We start from the raw sequence: 21,287 nt of genomic DNA, 5'->3' as shown, positions 1-21,287 counted from the left end.
CTCTAGATTACTTACAATACCTAATACAATGTAAATGCTATGTAAATAGTTGGTATTCTGTATTGTTTAGGGAATAATGACAAGAAAAAATAGTCTGTACATGCTCAAACAACGAGTGATAGAGAGAGAACTTCCGGGTTTTCCTTTTCTTTTTTTTTTCTTTCTTTTTCAATCTTTTTATTAGTATTAAAAATATTATGAACAAAATACAGTTAATATATTAATGAAGGGATTACTAACTTACAAATTCCCATTACACATGAAGGAATACATAAGCAATGAATACAGTATAAATAAGTTTTCCCAAAACATGAACCATATAGTATATATATGAACAAGGTAAATCTAGATATTTCATAATATATAATATATAAAAAAAAGAAAAAGAAAAAAAAATATATGCAAAATTACTAACCTACTAATCTAATATCTAAGGGGGAAAAAAAGAGAAAAAACTAAAGAAAAAGAGAGGGAAAAAAAAGAAAAAACTTCCGGGTTTTCCTGATCCGTGGTTGGTTGAATCTGCGGATAAGGAGGGCCGACCGTATAATCAAGGTCCATCTTTACTAATCAATCAAAAATTCCAATTGGTTAAAAGAAAAATAACCTAAGTTGAATAATTACAAAGAAAAGACTCTATAGCATAAACAACGATTGATTTAGCAAGTTATTAAAACTTCAAGAAGTGTATTCATAAAATACACTTCATAAAATAAAATTCATAAAATTCAGAAAGCCAACATTATAAAGAACAGCAACAGGTGATAATGTAACCTGAAATATTTCCCACTGTTTAAAACCATTTCTCTTCCATTTTCATCATTTTTGCTTTGGGTGCAGGAAGCATCAGAGAGACATTCTGTAATGATCAATAAATCAATAGTTTGGAATCAAATGACCTTACCTGGTGTCTCAGGGCTGGGTGTGTCTGCACCTGCACCACCCCCTGCCCCACCCTGGCACTCCATCTCTGCCACCTGTCCCACACCTCTACTGCAGTACTCCATCTTTGCCATTCCCAACATCCTTTGCTCCTGCCAGATTTACAAACTCACTCTCTGCTCCACACTGACAAATACAGTACTGTGCAAAATTCCTAGGCATCTAGCTATATACATTTGTGCCAAAAACTTTTGCACAGTCCTGTTTGCTTCAGTGAATTTTTTTCATTTTACTAGTTTCTACTTTTTGTGATGTCCTGGTACAATAGAACTATACAGCTGACTTATGTAGTGAACAGGTTCCATGTTTTTTTTTGTTTTGTGGCTGCCTGTAGGGAAGATGAAGTGGTGAGTGTGTGGAACGGGTTGCCAGCAACTGTGGTGGAGCAGATACAATAGGGTTTTTGAAGAGGCTCCTGGATAGGTACATGGAGCTTTGAAAAATAGAGGGCTATAGATAACCAACAGAAATTTCTAAAGTAAGTACATGTTTGGCACAGCATTGTGGGACAAAGGGCCTGTATTGTGCTGTAGGTTTTCTATGTTTCTATGAATCTCAGGGTTGTATACTGCATGCATACTTTGATAAATGTACTTTTAATCTTTGAATCATTCTACACCTCACACTTACACTATGTTATTACTAGAACACTAGAATACTACAGCACAGTACAGGCCCTTCAGCCCTCGATGTTGTGCCGACCCATATATTCCTTAAAAAAAAGTACTAAACCCACACTACCCCATAACCCTCTATTTTTCTTTCATCCATGTGCCTGTCCAAGAGGCTCTTAAATACCCCTAATGTTTTAGCCTCCACAACCATCCCTGGCAAGTCATTCCAGGAACCCACAATCCTCTGTGTAAAAAACTTATCCCTGATGTCTCCCCTAAACTTCCCTCCCTTAACTTTGTACATATGCCTTCTGGTGTTTACTATTCGTGCCCTGGGAAACAGGTACTGGCTATCCACCCTATCTATGCCTCTCATAATCTTGTAGACTTTTATCAAGTCCCCTGTCATCCTTCTACACTCCAGAGAGAAAATTCCCAGCTCTGCTAACCTTGCCTCATAAGACTTGTTTTCCAATCCAGGCAACATCCTGGTAAATCTTCTCTTCACCCTCTCCTACAGATAAACCTACAAGAGGAGAGGCTGTACTTGATTTGGTATTGGGAAACGAACCTGGTCAGGTGTCAGATCTCACAGTGGGAGAGGATTTTTAGAGAAAGTGATCATAATTCTATCTCCTTTACAATAGCATTGGAGAGAGATAAAAATAGATAAGTTAGAAAAGCATTTAATTAGAGTAAGGGGAATTATGAGGCTATCAGGCAGGAAATTGGAAGCTTAACTTGGGAACAGATGTTCTCAGGGAAAAGTACGGAAGAAATGTGACAAATGTTCAGGGGATATTTGTGTGGAGTTCTGCAAAGGTATGTTCCAATGAGACACGGAAGTTATGGTAGGGTACAAGAACCGTGGTGTACAAAGGCTGTAATTAATCTAGTCAAGAAGAAAAGAAAAGCTTACAAAAGGTTTAGAGAGTTAGGTAATGTTAGGGATCCTGAAGATTATAAGGCTAACAGGAAGAAGCTTAAAAAGGAAATTAGGAGAGCCAGAAGGGTCCATGAGAAGTCCTTGGCGAGCAGGATTAAGGAAAACCCAAAGGCATTCTACAAGTATGTGAAGTGCAAGAGGATAAGACGTGAAAGAACAGGTCCTATCGAGTGTGACAGTGGGGAAGTGTGTATGGAACCGGAGGAAACAGCAGAAGTACTTAATGAATACTTTACTTCGGTATTCACTATGGAAGAGGATGTTCGTGATTGTAGTGATGACTTGCAGCAGACTGAAAAGCTTGAGCATGTAGATATTAAGAAAGAGGATGTGCTGGAGCTTTTGGAAAGCATCAAGTTGGATAAGTCACCGGGACCAGACAGTGATATACCCCAGGCTACTGTGGGAGGAGATTGCTGAGCCTCTGGCGATGATCTTTGAATCATCAATGAGGACGGGAGAGGTTCCGGAGGATTGGAGGGTTGCGGATGTTGTTCCCTTATTCAAGGAAGGGAGCAGAGATAGCCCAGGAAATTATAGACCAGTGAGTCTTACTTCATTGGTTGGTAAGTTGATGAAGGAGACCCGGAGAGGCAGGATTTATGAACATTTGGAGAGGCATAATATGATTTGGAATAGTTAGCATGGCTTTGTCAAGGGCAGGTCGCGCCTTATGAGCCTGACTGAATTTTTTTGAGGATGTGACTAAACACATTGAAGGCAGAGCATAGATGTAGTGTATATGGATTTCAGAAAGGCATTTGATAAGGTACCCCATGCAAGGCTTATTGAGAAAGTAAGGAGGCATGGGATCCAAGGGGACATTGCTTTGTGGATCCAGAACTGGCTTGCTCACGGAAGGCAAAGAGTGGTTGTAGACAATTCATATTCTGCATGGAGGTCGGTGACCAGTGGTCTGCCTCAGGGATCTGTTCTGGGACCCTTACTCTTTGTGATTTTTATAAATGACCTGGATGAGGAAGTGGAGGATGGGTTAGTAAGTTTGCTGATTACACATAGGTTGGAGGTGTTGTGGATAGTGTGGAGGGCTGTCAGAGGTTACAGCGGGACATTGATAGGATGCAGAACTGGGCTGGGAAGTGGCAGATGGAGTTCAACCCAGATAAGTGTGAAGTGGATCACTTTGGTAGGTCAAATATGATGACAGAATATAGTATTAATGGTAAGACTCTTGGCAGTGTGGAGGATCAGAGGGATCTTGGGGTCCGAGTCCATAGGACACTCAAAGCTGCTACGCAGGTTGACTCTGTGGTTAAGAAGGCATACGGTGTATTGGCTTTCATCAGTCGTGGAATTGAGTTTAAGAGACGAGAGATAATGTTGCAGCTATATAGGACCCTGGTCAGACTCCACTTGGAGTACTGTGCTCAGTTCTGGTTGGCTCACTATAGGAAGGATGTGGAAACCATAGAAAGGGTGCAGAGGAGATTTACAAGGATGTTGCCTGGATTGGGGAGCATGCCTTATGAGAATAGGTTGAGTGAACTCGGCCTTTTCTCCTTGGAGCGACGGAGGATGAGAGGTTACCTGATAGAGGTGTATAAGATGATGAGAGGCATTGATCATGTGGATAGTCAGAGGCTTTTTCCCAGGGCTGAAATGGTGGCCACAAGAGGACACAGGTTTATGGTGCTGGGGAGTAGGTACAGAGGAGATGTCAAGGGTAAGTTTTTTACTCTGAGAGTGGTGAGTGTGTAGAATGGGCTGCCAGCAACTGTGGTGGAGGCGGATACCATAGGGTCTTTTATGAGACTTTTAGATAGGTACATGGAGCTATGGGGAAGTCTAGTAATTTCTAAGGTAAGGACTGAAGTGCCTGTATTGTGCTGTAGCAATTCTATGTTTCTATGTTTCTAAGTGTTCCTGTGGTTCACGCCTGACAGGAAATAATTATCAAGCAGCGGTAGTGGATGTGAAACTGTTCTTGCTCTCTGTAGAGCTCCGTGTCTAGGAACCACAGAAGACAGACCTCAGAAGCAAAACAAAGAATGGTGCACATTGGCATCGGCTGAGGTATTCTGACCTTCAATGGCCACTTTCCTATAGTGTAACCATGACAACAATTTAGAAATTTATAAAATCATAAGAGACATAGAAAGCGTCTCTTTCTAAATACAATAGTATTTAGAAAGCCAGCATTATATACTATTATGGCAAATAGTAGTGCAAGCTGAGACTCTCCATTGTATAAAGCATTTTCTCTTCCATTTAAACTTTGTTACATACCCTTATGAAAGAAAATATTTTCTAAGTTAGAGCCTTTCTATAACAGCAGGGAAGTCTAAAGCTAGAAGACATAGGTTCAAAGTGAGAGGGCAATGATTTTAAGACCATAAGATATCGGAATAGAATTAGGCTATTTGGTGCACTGAGTCTTCTCCGCATTTTCATTGTAGCTGATCCATTTTCCCTCTTTGCCCTAATCTCCTACCTTCTCCCCGTATCTCTTAATTTACTGACTAATCAAGAATCTATCAACCTCTGCCTTAAATATACCCAGTGTCCTGGCCTCTACAGCCACCTGTGGCAATGAATTCCACAGATTCACTGCTCTCTTCCAAAAGAAATTTCTGTTCTAAAAAGACATCCCTCTATTCTGAGGCCGTGTCCCTTGGTCCTAGACTCTCCCACCATAGGAAACATCCTCTCCACATCCATTCGATAAAGGCCTTTCAGCATTCGATAGGTTTCAATGAGGTCACCTGTCATTCTTTTGAATTCCCGTGAGTACAGGCCCAGAGTTCCTCATATGATAAGCCTTTCAATCCTGGAATTATTTTCATGAACCTCTTTTGAACGCTCTCCAATGTCAGCACATCCTTTCTTAAACAAGAGGCCTAAAACTGCTCACAATACTCCAAGTGTGGCCTCACCAGTGCTTTCCAAGGTCTCAACATTCCATCCTTGCTTTTATATTCTAGTCCTCTCAAAATGATTGCTAACATTGCAGTTGCCTTCCTCACCAGAGACTCAACCTGCAAGATAACCTTTAAGGATTCCTGCACAAGGACTCACAAGTCCCTTTGTATCTCTGATTTTTGAATTTTCTGCCTGCCTAGAAAATCGGTCTTCACCTTTATTCCTTCTACCAAAGTGCATGACCACACACTTCCCGACACTGTATTCCATCTGCCTCTTCTTTGCTCATTCTCCCAATCTCTCAAAGTCCTTCTGCAGACTCCCTATGTCCTCAACACCACCTGCTTCTCCACCTATCTTTATACCGTCTGCAAATGTGGTCACAAAGCCATCAATTCCATCTTCCAAATCTCTGAGATATGATGTGAAAAGAAATGGTCCAAATACCAATCCCTGTGGCACACCATTAGTCACCAGCAGCCAACTAGAATAGGCCCACCTCACTTCCACGCTTTCCCCCTACCAGTCAGCCAATCTTCTACCTATGCTTTTCTGTAATACCATGGGATCTTACCTTATTAATCAACCTCATGAGTGGCACCTTGTCAAAGGCCTTCTGAAAATCCAAGTAAACAACATCTACTGACCCTCCTTTGTCTATCCTGCAAGTTCAAAAAAATTTCAATAGAGTTGTCAGGCAGGATTTTCCTTTAAGGAAACCATGTTGACTTTGGTCTCCAAGTCTACCAAATCCTCATCCTGTAAATTAACCTTGAGGGAATCCTACACAATGGGATTTGAAGGGCAAGTTTTACACACAAAGGGTGGAGAATATATGGAAAGAATTGCCAGAGGAAATGGTAGAAGCAGGTACAATTTAAAAGGTATTTGGACAGGTGCTGGGTTAGGAAAGGAAGGTTTAGAGTAGGGATTTCCTAATGGTTTTATGCCATGGATCAATACTAGTGAGAAAAGGGCCCATGGACCTCAGATATGTAATGTTCTGTAACTTCAAAACATTAAATTAATTCAAAAGGAAGATAGGGGAGTCCAAAATGTGAGTATAACTTCATGGTTACTTTAAATGAGACATGAAATTCATGAGACCTGTGCAATTCATGTATTTATATGTATAACCCACAATGAATTCTTTAAACAAACAGAAATGCTTAAACAACCAATATATACAAGATTACTCAAATATTACTGAAATATTAAATTCACAACAGGTCGGGTACCCTGGTTTAGAGTAATGTGGGCCAAATGCAGGAAAATGGATGAGTTTAGATAGGGCAACTTCGTCAGCATGGAAGAGCTGGGCTGAAGGACCTCATTTCGCGCTGTAAAATTCTAAGACATCATTGCAAAATACTTGAAACGTTTTCAGATGTCATGAAACTTGCTACTTAAATGTACCTTACTTCTTCAGTGCAATAAACTATATCTAAAGTGGTTATTAGCTCATGCATAGGAGATAAGTTATCTTGCTATTGTCGGTTAAGCTTGAGTGCTGATCAAGTAGTTCAGTAGACTGGCCAGGCTGTTGTTATAACAGAGAAGCTGAGGAAAGAGTTTATCACCAAGACTGTCATTAAGCAGCCAGATTCCTGACTCCATGAATCAGTTACAGATGACTGGATCTTTAATAATTCTCTGAGGTGGTTAAATCCTTTTAAGTAGGGTTTCTCAACCTGGGGTCCACAGACTCCTCAGTTCATGGTGGAGGTTCATGGCATAAAAAAAAGGGTTGGGAACCCATGCTTTAAAGAATGTCACAAGTTTTTTTAATATAACGTAGCACACTTATTTTTGAGTATTGTGAGCAGTTTTGGGCCCCTTATAAAGGATGTGCTGAGAAAGTCCATGAGAATGATCCGAGGAACAAAAAGGTTAATATATCAGGAATGTTTGATGGCTCTGGGCCTGTACTCACTGGAGTTTAGAATAATGAGGGGGCATCTCACTGAAACTTATTGAATATTGTAAGGCCGAGATAGAGTGGATGTGAAGAGGATCTTATAGTGGGGGAGTATAGGATCAGAAGGCACAGCCTCAGAATACAAGGACATTCCTTTAGAACAGAGATGAGGAAAAATTTCATCATCCAGAGGGTGGTGAATCTGTGGAATTCATTGCCACAGGCGGCTGTGGAGGCTAAATCACTGGGTAATTTAAGGTGGTTACTCAGGGTGATGCACCATCAATAACTCTCGGAGATGGGAGGTGAAAGATAGGCTTTTATTAGCAGAAAAAGGGAGCACGGCATCTCGGAGACTGAGGGGGGGGGGGAGCAGTGCCTCCAATCGCCTTTATACAGGCGCAGTCAGCAGGGGTCTGTGGGAGGAGCCACAGGAGCAGTCAGCAGGGGTCTGTGGGAGGAGCCACAGGAGCAGTCAGCAGGGGTCTGTGGGAGGAGCCACAGGAGCAGTCAGCAGAGGGGCATGTCCAGACAGGTATACATAGTTTACCACACTGGGTGTCAAAATTTATGGGGAGAAGGCAGGAGAAGGGATTGAGAGAAAAAATAAATCAGCCCTGATGGATTGGTGGAACAGACTCGATGTCAGAATCAGAATCAGAATCAGGTTTATTATCACCGGCATGTGACGTGAAATTTGTTAACTAGGCAGCAGCAGTTCAATGCAATACATAATCTAGCAGAGAGAGAAAAAATAATAAATAAAATAAAACATAATAAACAAACAAGTAAATCAATTATGTATGTTGAATAGATTTTTAAAAATGTGCAAAAACAGAAATACTGTATATTAAAAAAAAAGAGAGGTAGTATCCAAAGCTTCAAAGTCCATTCAGGAACCGGACAGCAGAGGGGAAGAAGCTGTTCCTCAATCGCTGAGTGTGTGCCTTCAGGCTTCTGTATCTCCTACCTGGACAGTGAGAAAAGGGCATGCCCTGGGTGCTATGATGCTGCCTTTCTGAGACGCTGTTCCCTAAAGATGTGTCGAGTGGCCTGATTATGCTCCTATGTCATAAGTCTTCTGGTATTATGGTCTCACTGTAAGGGTACAGGGTGGAGATACGTCTCTACCAAAGGAGGTGTAAGCTGCTCCTTCCCTCCATTAGCATGCATGTCACCCTTGGGCAAAGTGTAGCACCTGCTTAGCCAAGAGCACGATCATTCATGTCGTACAACATGGCACATAATGAGTGAATGGTCCCAGGTAGTACATTTGCAACAATGAAAATATGCAGATTCCACTTATATTTACAGCAGGTTGGAGAGGGGAGGAGGTGGGTTGGTCTGAAGGAGGAAAGCCCATAATTAAGGTAATCACCACACCAATAGGATGCACTTTGATATTTAGGTACACATGGGTTGACACAGGAGACTTGGATGGATAGAGCTTAACAAAAATATACATGTTAAGGCCAATACAGGCTTCCTAACTGGATTTATTTTATTTAGAGATGCAGTGTGGAGTAGTCCCTTTCGGCCCTGCCAGCCCCGCCGATCCAGCGACCTCTGATTAACTCTCTCATAATCTCTTGGCAAATTTACAATGATCAATTAACCTACCCTGAATGTTCATGGACAGTGGGAGGAAACTGGGGCACCCAGGGAAAACCCACACATTCCACAGGGAGGGTCTACAGAGATGCTGGAACTGAACTCTGAACTCCAATGCCCTGAGCTGTAATAGTCTCGTGCTGACCGCTACCATGGCGGCAACCTTTTCAGAATTTAGATAATAAAGATGTCATTTTAAAAACATGGTTACTATTCTTAGCACAAAATGAAATGTGACTTGCTTGAGTACTGCTGAATAGAAGTACACACACATAATGCAAAGCATTTGGCAGACAGGGCCACTCCCATCTCACTATGTGTATTACTTCATCTCTTGATGTTTACTGCACAATTGACTTTGTATGAAGAACCTTTCTTTAAATAGCAGGTTACATAGAAACATAGAAAACCTACAGCACAATACAGGCCTTTCGGCCCACAAAGTTGAGCCGAACATGTCCCTACCTTAGAAATTACTAAGCTTACCTATAGTCCTCTATTTTTCTAAGCTCCATGTACCCATCCAAAAGTCTCTGAAAAGACCCTATCGTATCCGCCTCCACCACCGTTGCCAGCAGCCCATTCCACACACACTGCTCTCTGAGTAAAAAACTTACCCCTGACATTTCCTCTGTACCTACTCCCCCAGCACCTTAAACCTGTGTCCTCTTGTGGCCACCATTTCAGCCCTGGGAAAAAGCCTCTGACTATCCACACGATCAATGCCTCTCATCATCTTATACACCTCTATCAGGTAACCTCTCATCCTTTGTCGCTCCAAGGAAAAACGGCCGAGTTCACTCAACCTATTCTCATAAGGCATGCTCCCCAATCCAGGCAACATCCTTGTAAATCTCCTTTGCACCCTTTCTATGGTTTCCACAACCTTCCTGTAGTGAGGCGACCAGAACTGAGCACAGTGCTCCAAGAGGGGTCTGACCAGGGTCCTATATGGCTGCAATATTACCTCTTGGCTCCTCAATTCAATTCCACGATTGATGAAGGCCAGTACACCATATGCCTTCTTAACCACAAAGTCAACCTGCTCAGCTGCTTTGAGCGTCCTATGGATTTCGACCCCAAGATCCCTCTGATCCTCTACACTGCCAAGAGTCTTACCATTAATACTATATTCTGCCATCATATTTGACTTACCAAATGAACCACTTCACACTTATCTGGGTTGAACTCCATCTGCCACTTCCCAACCCAGTTTTGCATCCTATCAATGTCCCACTGTAAACTCTGACAGCCCTCCACGCTATCCACAACACCTCCAACCTTTGCGTCATCAAAGTTATTAGTCTTTATAAATTATACTACACCACTGCATCATTTCCCAATTACGCCTTAAAACTTTTGAAGTAGAAATCTGTTAGAAATGTCCTGACACGGTTGTTGATTTAAAGTCGGCCACATTGCATTGCTCAGTACTGTCATTAGTATTTTGATTGAATGAATATCAAATCACTCTTCTTTAGTTTCACAAATAACTTATTGTACGAAATGTAAAACATATTGTGAATACTATTTTCACAAATGTAACATTTAAATTATTATTTAAAATTTGTTTTTGCAGCTGATGCTGTTACATATTGAATGTTGAAAGGCCTAGATAGAGTGGATGTGGAGTGGATGTTTCCTGTAGTGGGGGAGTCTAGGACCAGCGGGCACAGCCACAGAATAGAAGGATGTCCCTTTTTAAAAAATTTTTTTTTATTAGTTTTTCAAAACATTTTACAAATTAAAAACCCCAAATCCCAATGAGGAGCATTAATACAGTGCAAAATTAAGCATACAATAACAATATGCTACAAGGGAAGAGAATTTAACAAAAAAGCACCTAAATTAAAGACAAGTAAGCTTAGTGTCCTCCCCAAGCCCCACAACACAAGAAAAAAAACAACTCCAGACCAACCACAACACAATATAGAGAGTATAAGTCAGGACAGTCAAACTCCCAGACTGTGAATACACTTAGCAACAGAGGATAATAATGCCTACTACCAGAAAAAAAAGGGAGCTGAAAGCAAGGGACCGAAAAGAAGAAAAAAAAGGAAAGAAAACCCTAGTCAAGAGGAAGGTTATGAAAGTACTCGATAAAAGGTCCCCAGACCTTATGGAACTTTAGATCCGAATTAAGAACTGAATAATGAATTTTTTCGAGGTCCAAGCAGGCCATAATGTCGTTAAGCCATTGCGCATGAGTGGGCGGGGCAACATCTCTCCATCTAAGGAGGATCAAGCGTCTCGCCAGGAGAGAGGCAAAGGATAGTATTCGGCATTTGGTCGGACCCAGACATAAATCTGTCTCGCCCCAAAAACCGAACAGAGCAATTAAGGGGTTTGGTTCTAGGTGCTGATTCAGAATACCCGATAATGTAGTGAAGACATCTTTCCAGAATTTCTCCAAGCTAGGACAGAACCAGTACATATGGATGAGAGAGGCCACGCCCCTCTTGCATTTATCACAGAGCGGACTAATGCCAGGGTAGAATCGAGATAGTTTAGATTTAGACATATGGGCTCTATGAACAATCTTAAACTGTAAGAGGCAATGGCGAGCACAAAGAGAGGTTGAGTTAACCGATTTGAGAACTGAGTCCCAGCTCTCCTCGGATAAGGAGATATTTAAATCCTGCTCCCAGGCCATTTTAATTTTATCCACAGGGGCCCGTCGTAAGGCTGCTAGTTTATCTCGGATAATTGATATTAAACCTTTACCTAGTGGATTAATGGAAAGAAATAGGTCCATAGCATTTTTCACAGGCATTTCAGGAAAGTTAGGAATTAAAGGAGCAATAAAATGTCGGATTTGGAGGTATCTGAAAAAGTGAGCGTTAGGCAGGTTGAACTTAACAGAGAGCTGCTGAAAAGAAGCGAAGCGATTATCAATGAAAAGATCTTCAAAATGTCTAATGCCCTTCCTATACCAAACATGGAATGCTGAATCGTACGTAGTAGGTAAAAAAAGGTGATTATGTGCGACAGGGCTAGAAACGGAAAACCCCTGGAAACCATAGCATTTCCTGAACTGAGCCCATATACGCAAAGTGTGTCTAACAAGAGGATTAGCTATTGATCTGGGCAGACTGCTAGGGAGTGCAGAGCCAAGAAGTGCAGAGATAGATAATTCTTTAGTGGAGCTCAACTCCATTGCCACCCAGTTAGGGCACTCGGGTTGGCCGTGGAAGAAAGACCAGAAGGTAGCACAACGTATATTAGCAGCCCAATAATATAAGCGAAAGTTAGGTAAAGCCATGCCACCCGCTTTTTTAGATTTTTGGAAGGATGCCCCTTTAAAACAGAGATAAGGAGGAATTTCTTCAGCTAGAGGGTGCTGAATCTGTGGAATTCATTGCCACAGGCAGCTAATTAGGCCGTCATATACTTAAAGCGGATTAGTCAGGATGTCAAAGGTTACCAGAAGAAGGGAGGAGTATGAGGTTGAGAGGGAAATTAAATCAACCAAGATAGAATTGCAGAGTAAACCCAGAGGTCAAAAGACTTAAATTCTGCTCCTATGTCTTATGTACCCTGGGATATAAACGGTTTTATAGACGGCAGTAACCGTATTTTAAATTGAGTATACTTACTGTCTTGTAAATATTGTCTCACTGTATCTTGTGTACATATGATGTAAATAAACTTTTATAGTTTTGTTTAAAAAATGGTCTTATGTTGAAAGTGCAAAGAGCATTTATTATCAAAGAACCTTGTGATTTGTCTCCTTACTGGCAGTCACAAAACAAAGATACCCAAAAGAACCGATAAAAAACTGTCAAACCCCAAAATGTACTAACAATAAAAGAAAGCAAATAGTGTTTAGAACTAAAGTCCACAGAAAGTCCGTCCCCAGACCCTGGTTTAGTGCAGAGCTGAGTAGATGTCGTGCAGCAACAAGCGGAACCAACCTCTCCCTCGCCTCTGGCCCCAACGCCCTGAGATTTTCAATCTGGCCCGGCCTTAAATTGTCCAAACGTCGGGTTCAGTTACTTCGGGATGCTCTGGGGTCTGGACCCTGCTGCCTCAGTTCAGCCTTATGGTCAGATTTCATCCAATAATGTAAGCTTACATATAATACCAAATGACAAATAATTCTCCTGGAGCAAAGTCACATACAGCAACCTGCCGCAGACCAGGTAAAGCTCTACAAACCATAGTCAAAGCAACAAAATGTGTACGTTTATTAACAAAGTGAAAAGTAAACTGAAACATTCTGGGTTTTCCTGGAAGATAAATTGCTTAACTTTCAAATTCAGCCACGGGGATCATAATACTAAATTCCCTTTTGCCTATTCGGGTGATGCGGACAGCATATTAAATCTGGGTTACTCACTGTCACAATGAATGGTGGGTGCTGTAGGCACTCAATGGCCTTCAATACCATATGTCCCATGGTATCTAACGACCGCACAGCTTCTTACATATAAAGTGAACAGTAGCTGTGACAAACGCAAGAGCGTAACAGCGCAATACTTTACTGCGCCAGCGATTACTGACAGGGTTTCCGTTCCCGCTGCTCTCTGTAAGGAGTTTGTCTGCCAGTCTGCCCCAGGTCACTCTGGAGAGAGTGGGCATTAAAATGGCACAGCTTGGTCGAGCTGCAGATTGAGTGTGTGCTCAATCCTGGCCTCCTGTACTGACTGTGTGGAGTTTGTACGTTCTCTCTGTGGAACATGCAGCTCAATAAGTCACAATAAATATTTATTGGTTGATTGAGTTACATCGCAAAGTAGGCCCTTCCTGCTCTTCGTGCTGCACTACCCAGCAACCCCCGATCTAATCCAGGCCTAATTTTACAATGACCAATTAACCTACCAACCGGTACGTCTTAGGCCTGTGAGCAGAAACTTGAGAATCCGGAGGAAACTCACGTGGTCACTGGGAGAATGTAAATCTCTTCACAGGCAGCAGTGGGAATTGAACCCAGGTCACCTGTACTGTAAGGCGTTGTGCTAACCACTACGCTACCGTGCTGCCCTAACAACTACACCCCTACTTGTAGAATTTGGAGGAGTTCATTGGAATACGTGGATATTTTTTAAAATGTCAGCTGTTTACTCCTCTCAATAGATACTGCCTGAAGAATATTTTTTATTTAGAGATATAGCATTCTAACAGTCCATTCTGGCTCAAAGAGCACACCCCATCCAATTATACCCATGTGACCAATTAAGCTCCTAATGCATTCACCTTTGGAATGTGGGAGCAAACTGTCGTGGGGAGAATGTGCAGACTGCCTACAGCTTTTTGTGGTTGTTGCTCTTGCTGAGGATTTCCAGCATCTGCAGAACCTCTTGTGCTTCTGGTGTGAAATGGGAGTGTGGCAGCTGCAGTGGATCCGGTAGGCTGCACGGCCTGCTTTCAAGTGACTGTTGGAGCTGTTACGAGGAAGAACACTGCTGAGGATGTGGGCGCTTGCAGCGATGTTGCAATTCATGCTGTATAGATCGCTATCAGCTCAGCACACCTTCTATCAATCATCAATCTCTACCGGTCAGCTGCAGAAGTGGGGCTTCCCAAACCGTTTTGTGCTACTACCCCCCTGGCTTCCAGACCACATGCCAGCATCCCCTCTTCCTTTCCCGCCATTATATTAAAATTATAAAGGATTTTTGATTTACGATGCACAGTTAAAGACAACAGGAACTAAAAATACAAAGCAGCGACAAATAATACAAAAATCATTCAAATCTACTTTAGGCTACGAATAAAATCAGTCCTTTATTTAATTATAGTAAAACAATTTTCATCAGCAATTTTAGAGTGTAAACAGTCGACGTTTCAGGCCCGGATAGTTCATGACTATGATATGCTTTGAGCAAAGTGTAAGTGGGTTAGCCAGACATGAGGTGATCATTGTAATCAATTATGAATCACTGAAGATCAAATGCTTATAATAAGTAATTAATTTCTTAAATTAAGCCTGTAAACCCCCCTGAATTCAAGAGCCTCCTTTATCTTTATTGCCCCTTCGAAACTCCCATCGCCACTGGGCTGGGGGTGGGGGGCAATATTGCACTCTTTGGGAACCACTGGTTTAAATCAAGTATATATTTTTTCTATCCCACCACAACAGGGAGAAGGCAAGAGAATGGGGTTGAGAGGAATAATAGATCGGCCATGATGGAATGACAGAGCAGACTCGATAGACTTATCTGCTTTAATGTCTATTGGCCTTATGGACTCCGTTTCAGTGGAACCTGCCCAATCACTGGGGGAAATCACTGCCCATAATTCTCCACCTTCCCCCTAGCCCATTTCCCTTCAGCCTATCACTTGAGAGAGAATCCACAAGGTTTGGAATGTGTCCTGGCCTCAGCGAAACAAAGCCACTGATAATGGCCATTGTCTCTTGGAGACGGAATTGTGTATTGAGTACTGTACTATTCATTGAAGCCCCTCAGGGGACGACCAGAGTGGGCTGGTTGAGGGATTGCATCATCCCAACCTGATTGACATCTGAGACCCCGTGAGTAAGGATAAAAGAGGGTCTGGGGAACAACCCCTTTAGACGCACCAGGAGAAACGCTAGAAATCCCGTGACAGCATTTAATAGCGACAGCCGGTGGGGGGCTCGTGTGCATCCTTCCCTTGCCAGGGATTGGTGGGCTCGCCACGGAAGAACGGCTTAGCTAAAGGAGAGGCCACAAGTGAACGGCCACACCAACGAGACTCCGACGGATCGAAATCATAAAAGGAATCGGCAAGTTTTTCTCCAAATCTCTCTCTCTCTCCAACCATTGTAAACCCAGCGGACCCCACCCCAAAGGCTGCAGCCTGCATGAACTGAGTGACTTTTATATTTCCATCGGACAATACATTATCCACTAGACAACGATAGAGCTTATTTCTTATTGATTATTATTATACCCGCACTTTTAGATTTAGTATTGATGACGTATATTATCTGTATATTTGCATTGATATTATTTTTGTGTATTTTTACTAATAAATACTGTTAAAAATAGTACCATCAGACTTAAACGGACCTCTCTATCTTTGCTGGTAAGTGACCCAGTTACGGGGTTCGTAACACTTCACTCCTGATGAAGGGTTTTGGCCTGAAACGTCGTCACTACCTCCTCCAATAGATGCTGTCCGGCCTGCTGAGTTCTGCCAGCATTGTGTGTTTTTACTAGATCATAATCTGTTTAGTAGAACCTGCTGTTCTTATTTGTCTGAGTTTTTATTTGAAGTAATTGACAATTTGAGTGTTTCATTGCTATCAAACCATTATCTGTGTTGACCATTTGAGAGTGACCATGGCGACTCAGAACCTGGAGTAGCAAAGAATTGTCAGTGATATTGATTTATTATTGTCACATGTACCAAGCTATATATACAACAGATTCTGCTGATGCCAGAAGACAAAATGCTGGAGGAACTCACCAGGTCAGGGAGCACTTATGGAGGGAAATAAATAGTTTGTGTTTTGGGCCATCAGAACTGGAAAGGAAGGGTGCACAAGCCTGAATAAGGAGGTGCTGGAGGGGATGAGGTACAAGCTGGCATGTGTTAGGTCAGACCACGTTAGGGGGAAGGTACATGGGTAGGGGAGGGGTAACGAAGTGAGAAACTGGGAGGTGATAGGTGAAAAGGTAAAGGGCTAAAGAAGAAGGAATCTGATAAGAGAGGAAAGTGGACCACGGGAGAAAAGGAAGTAGGAGGGGCACTAGTGGAGATGATATGCAGGTGGAGTCAAAATGGGGAATGGAAAATGATGGGGTGGGGAGAAATTACCGGAAATGAGAGAAATTGATGTTCTTGCTGTCAGGTTGAAGGCAACACAGACAGAATATCAGATGTTGCTCCTCCAACCTGAGAGAACAGTAGGGAAGACCGTGCACTGACATGTCAGACTGGGAATGGGGAGTGGAATTAAAATGGTTGGCCAACAGGAAATCCTGCTTGTTGTGGACAGAGCAAAGGTGCTCAGTACAGTGGTGCCCCAATATACTTTGGGTCTCAGCAATGGAGAGGAGGCTGCATCAGGAGGACCGTACAGTGGATGATGCTGACAAACTCGTAGGTGAAGTATTGCCTTACCTGGAAAGACTTGGGGCCCTGATTGGTGGCAAGGGAGGAGGTGAATGGGCAGGTGTAGCACTTGTGGGGGTAAGTGCCAGGAGGGGGATCAGTGGGCAGAGAAGAATGGATAGAGGGAGCGATCCCTGCGGAAAGTGGTAGTGGGGGGGGGGGGGGGAGGTAAAAATGTGTTCAGTGGTTGTGACAAGCTTGCCTTGTTTATACAGATCAAATCAGTACATAGTGTATCGAGCTAGAGTAAGGTAAAACAATTAATAATGCAGAATAAGGTGTGAAAGTTACCAAAAACTTCAAAGTTCAAAGTAAATTTATTATATGTATATACCATCATGTACAAGCTTGAGATTCATTGTCTTGCGGGCATACTCAATAAATCCCCTGAACAGCAACCTTAACAGAATCACTGAAGGACTCTACCAACTTGTGTGTTCAGCCAGTGTACAAAAGGCAACAAATTGTGCAAATACAAAAAGAAAGAAATAATAATAAATTTAAAAAGCAATAAATAGTGAGAACATGAGATGAAAGAGTCCCTGAAGGTGCAGTGCAGGTAATCAAATGTAAGATCATAGTGAGGTAGATCATGTGGCCAAGAGACCAACTTACTGTACAAAAGTCTGTTTAAGAGTAGGGTAGAAGCTGGCCTCGGAATACATTAGATACAGAGATTGAGGTTATTTCTGCAGGGCAGAGATCTGTACTTATTTAAGTCCTCCTCATTGAATATAATACAATGGAACACCCAGATCCTGACAAAGGAACCCTTGGTGTCAGCTATACAACCGATGCATCATTACTTCTTTTTTGTTGACATTTTATTTTAACATTTTAAACCTTTCTAATTCTGCAATAATTCAGTTGTCGAACTCCCATGTCTTGCCTTAAAAATGGGTGATGTGTTGTCCTTTATTTTCTTCTGGCTAAGAGTGAGCTGTGGCCACAATGAAGTACAAACAGTCATACCTCTCAGCAAAACACACACAAAATGCTGGAGGAAATAAGCAGGCTGGGCAGCATCTACGGAAAAGAGTAAACAGTCAACACAGGGTTGAATGTACTCATTTCCATAGATGCTGTCTAACCTGCTAAGTTCCTCCAGCATTTTGTGTTTGTTGCTTGGATTTCCAGCATCTGCAGATTTTCTCTTGTTTGTGATATCGCTCAACAGCTCATCTCCCTGCTCAAAGTGCAAATTAGTTTCCATCACATACACAAAACATCCACCTTGTTGCAAAGATGTAGGTGCCATCTTCAAAAGGATTCTGCCACTAGACACAAGTTTACTTTCCCCTTCCCCACTCTCTTAAATCTACAGGGATTACTCCTCCGTGATTCCCTTGTCCATTCGTTCATCCCCACTAATCTCCCTCCTGGTACTTATCACTGCAAGCTGACAAAGTGCTACACTTGCCCATACAACTCCTCCCTCATCTCCATTCAGGGCCCTAAACAGTGCTTCCATGTGAGGCAACACATCACCTGCAAAACTGCTTGGGTTGTCCCTTGTACCTGGTGCTCTCAATGCGACCTGCTCTACAGTGGTGAGACCGGTTGTAAATTGGAGGACCGCTTCATCGAGCACCTCTGCACTATCCGCCAGAAGCAGAACTTGCTGGAGGCCAAACGTTTTAATTCTGATTCTCATTCCTGTTCCCACATGGCCTCCTCCAGTGCTAGGATGAGGCCGCTGTCAGGGTGGAGGAGCAACGCCTTATATTCCATCTGGATACCCTCCATCCTGGTGGCATGAACTTTGATTTCTCCTTCCGGTAAAAATGTCTTCCCTCCCTCTATCCTTTTCTTCCATTCACCACTCAGGCCTCTTTCCTTTTCTCACCTGCCTATCACCTCCCCTGCTGCCTCTTTCTCCTATAGTCCACTTTCCTCTTCTACTAACCCTTTACCTTTCCTACCCACCTGACTTCACCTATCACCTTCTTGCTACTCTCCTTCCCTTCCACCATCTTTCTGTTCTTAAGTTCTCCACCTTCCATTCCAGTTCTGATGAAGAATCATTGACTGTTAGTATCTCCCATGGGTGCTGCCTGACCTGCTGAGTTCCTCCAACATTTTCTCTGTGTACTCTGGATTTCCAGCATCGGCAGAATCTCTTGTGTTTATAGCTTTTAGCTGTATCTTGTTATATGTTGACAACAAGTCAATACCACTGACAATTCTTTCTACCCTAGGTTCATTTTACACCAAGATCTCTTGCAATACAAATGTTTTGCATACTCTATAAGTTCCAGCAATTCACCAAAGTTCAGCAGTTATATCTAGAACTGTCCACCATCTCACTAATGCTGGTTTCTTATCTTGCAAAACTTTAGATACAGATTTCTCATCTCAATCACAGTCCATTAGATAGATAGATACTTTATTCATCCCCATGGGGAAATTCAACATTTTTCCAATGTCCCATACACTTATTGTATCAAAAACTAATTGTTATTATTTAACAAACTAGTGAGAAGTGCAATGAGTGTGAGAGATCAAATCCGGATAATTTCTGTGACATAACACAGAAATTCTAAATAGTTAGGGGCTTTTCAAATAGTTTAAAATATTCACTATCAAATGGTCAACACAGACAATGGTTTGACACAATGACATAATATTTGAACATAATATTGGAAGCACTTGAAATATTAAACAAAAATTTTAAATGCTGAAGTGCAATATAATATATAAAATGCAAGTCAGTCATTATCTGTCGTCAGAGTAACTGAATTAATGTTTCAGATTAAGGACCCTCCTCCAAGAGGACCACAAGCTTCTTGTGCTTTAGAGGCTTGTGTGCCTTAATGACCTGCAGGGCTATGTTGGTTGGAGTCGGGCCTTTATGTTTTGGCTCCTGATAGTGTCACCCATGCCAACAGGTCAAAGGGTAGAGGCCAGGCTAAGAGTAGTGCACCGGTGCTTCGGGTTCAGCTCAGGGCTAACAACCCTGACTGGTAAAACAAAATTGTTACAGAAACGGCAATGAAAAGTTCTTCTACATCTGAGTGCAACGGTATTCTGAGTCTCTGAGTCTCCGAGTCTCCACCTGGGTCTTGCATGACTGACAGTGGTGAAAACCAAGAGAGGACTGTTGACTCTAGGTAGCAAATATAATTCTTTAAAGGCAAATGAACTGATTCTAATAATGACACATTAATGCTGTTTCTCTCCACACACACATATACTGTTTGCTCTCACCAGTATCTCCAACATCTTCTATTTTCATTTCTCTCATTAGTGTTTTAATTTCTTTATTTATAGATACAGCGCAGAACAGGCCCTACTAGTTTTCTAGTCATGGACTTCCAGGAAATAAATGGCCAGCTAATATAGTTCATGCATTCTCTGAGGAAGCTACTGCTGAATGGAATGGAAGAGCAGTAACATCAACTTATCATTTCTCTCTTTCTCCTGCCACCAGATCTCCATCTTGTTCTTTCCTTTGTTTTGCGAGTAGAAGATCATGCTACACCAACTACAACACAGTTTCTTTGATTGCTCATTTTCCCTTTCTTATCATTCCATTCTCCAAGTACCTTCAGCTCTCCTATACCATCACTGTCACTTTCCATAGTGTCACCTCAACTGAATATTTACACCCTCCCCCCCCCCAACTAAATATCAGCAAGACCAAGGAACTGATTGTAGGCTTCAGGAGAGGGAAACCAGAGATCCATGAGCCAGTATTCATTGGAGGATCAGAAGTGGAAAGGATCAGTAACATTAAATTCCTGGGTGTCACTATCTGAGAGGACCTGACCTGGACCCGTCATATAAATGGAATTGCAAAGAAAACAGGACAGTGCCTTTACTTCCTCAGGAGTCTGCAGAGATTCAGCATGTCATCGAAAACCTCGACAAACTTCTATAGATGTGTGGTGGGAAGTGTATTGATTAGCTGCTTTACGGCCTGGTATGGGAACACCAAAGCCTTTGAGTGGAAAATTCTACAAAAGGTAGTGGATTCAACCCAGTACATCATGGTTAAGGCCTTCCCAACCATTGAGCACATCTACATGAAACGCTGTTGTAGAAACGAGCATCCATCATTAAGTTCCTCACCACCCAGGCCATGCTCTGTTTTTCACTGCTGACATCAGGTAGAAGGTACAGAGCCTCAGGACTCAAGCCACCAGGTTCAAGAACAGTTACCACTCCTCAACCATCAGGATCTTCAACAAAAGAGGGTAACTACACTCATCCATTGAGATGTTCCCACAACCACTGATCTTACTTTAAGGACTCTATATCTTGTTATTTCATATTCCTGTTATTTGTTGCTATTCATTATATTTGATTTGCACAGTTTGTTGTCTTCTATGCT

The 21,287-nt window shown here is 42.2% G+C and overlaps 1 protein-coding gene across 2 annotated transcripts in view; it reads right to left on the bottom strand.

The window, feature by feature from the left end:
* Positions 1-21,287, bottom strand: part of ano6 (anoctamin 6) — a 173,567-nt gene that overhangs the window by 84,263 nt on the left and 68,017 nt on the right. The gene's annotated exons all lie outside the window — the stretch shown is intronic.

This window comes from Hemitrygon akajei, chromosome 10 (genome assembly GCF_048418815.1).
Source record: "Hemitrygon akajei chromosome 10, sHemAka1.3, whole genome shotgun sequence".
Taxonomy (NCBI): Eukaryota; Metazoa; Chordata; class Chondrichthyes; order Myliobatiformes; family Dasyatidae; genus Hemitrygon; species Hemitrygon akajei.
This window is presented reverse-complemented; position numbering and strand designations above follow the sequence as displayed.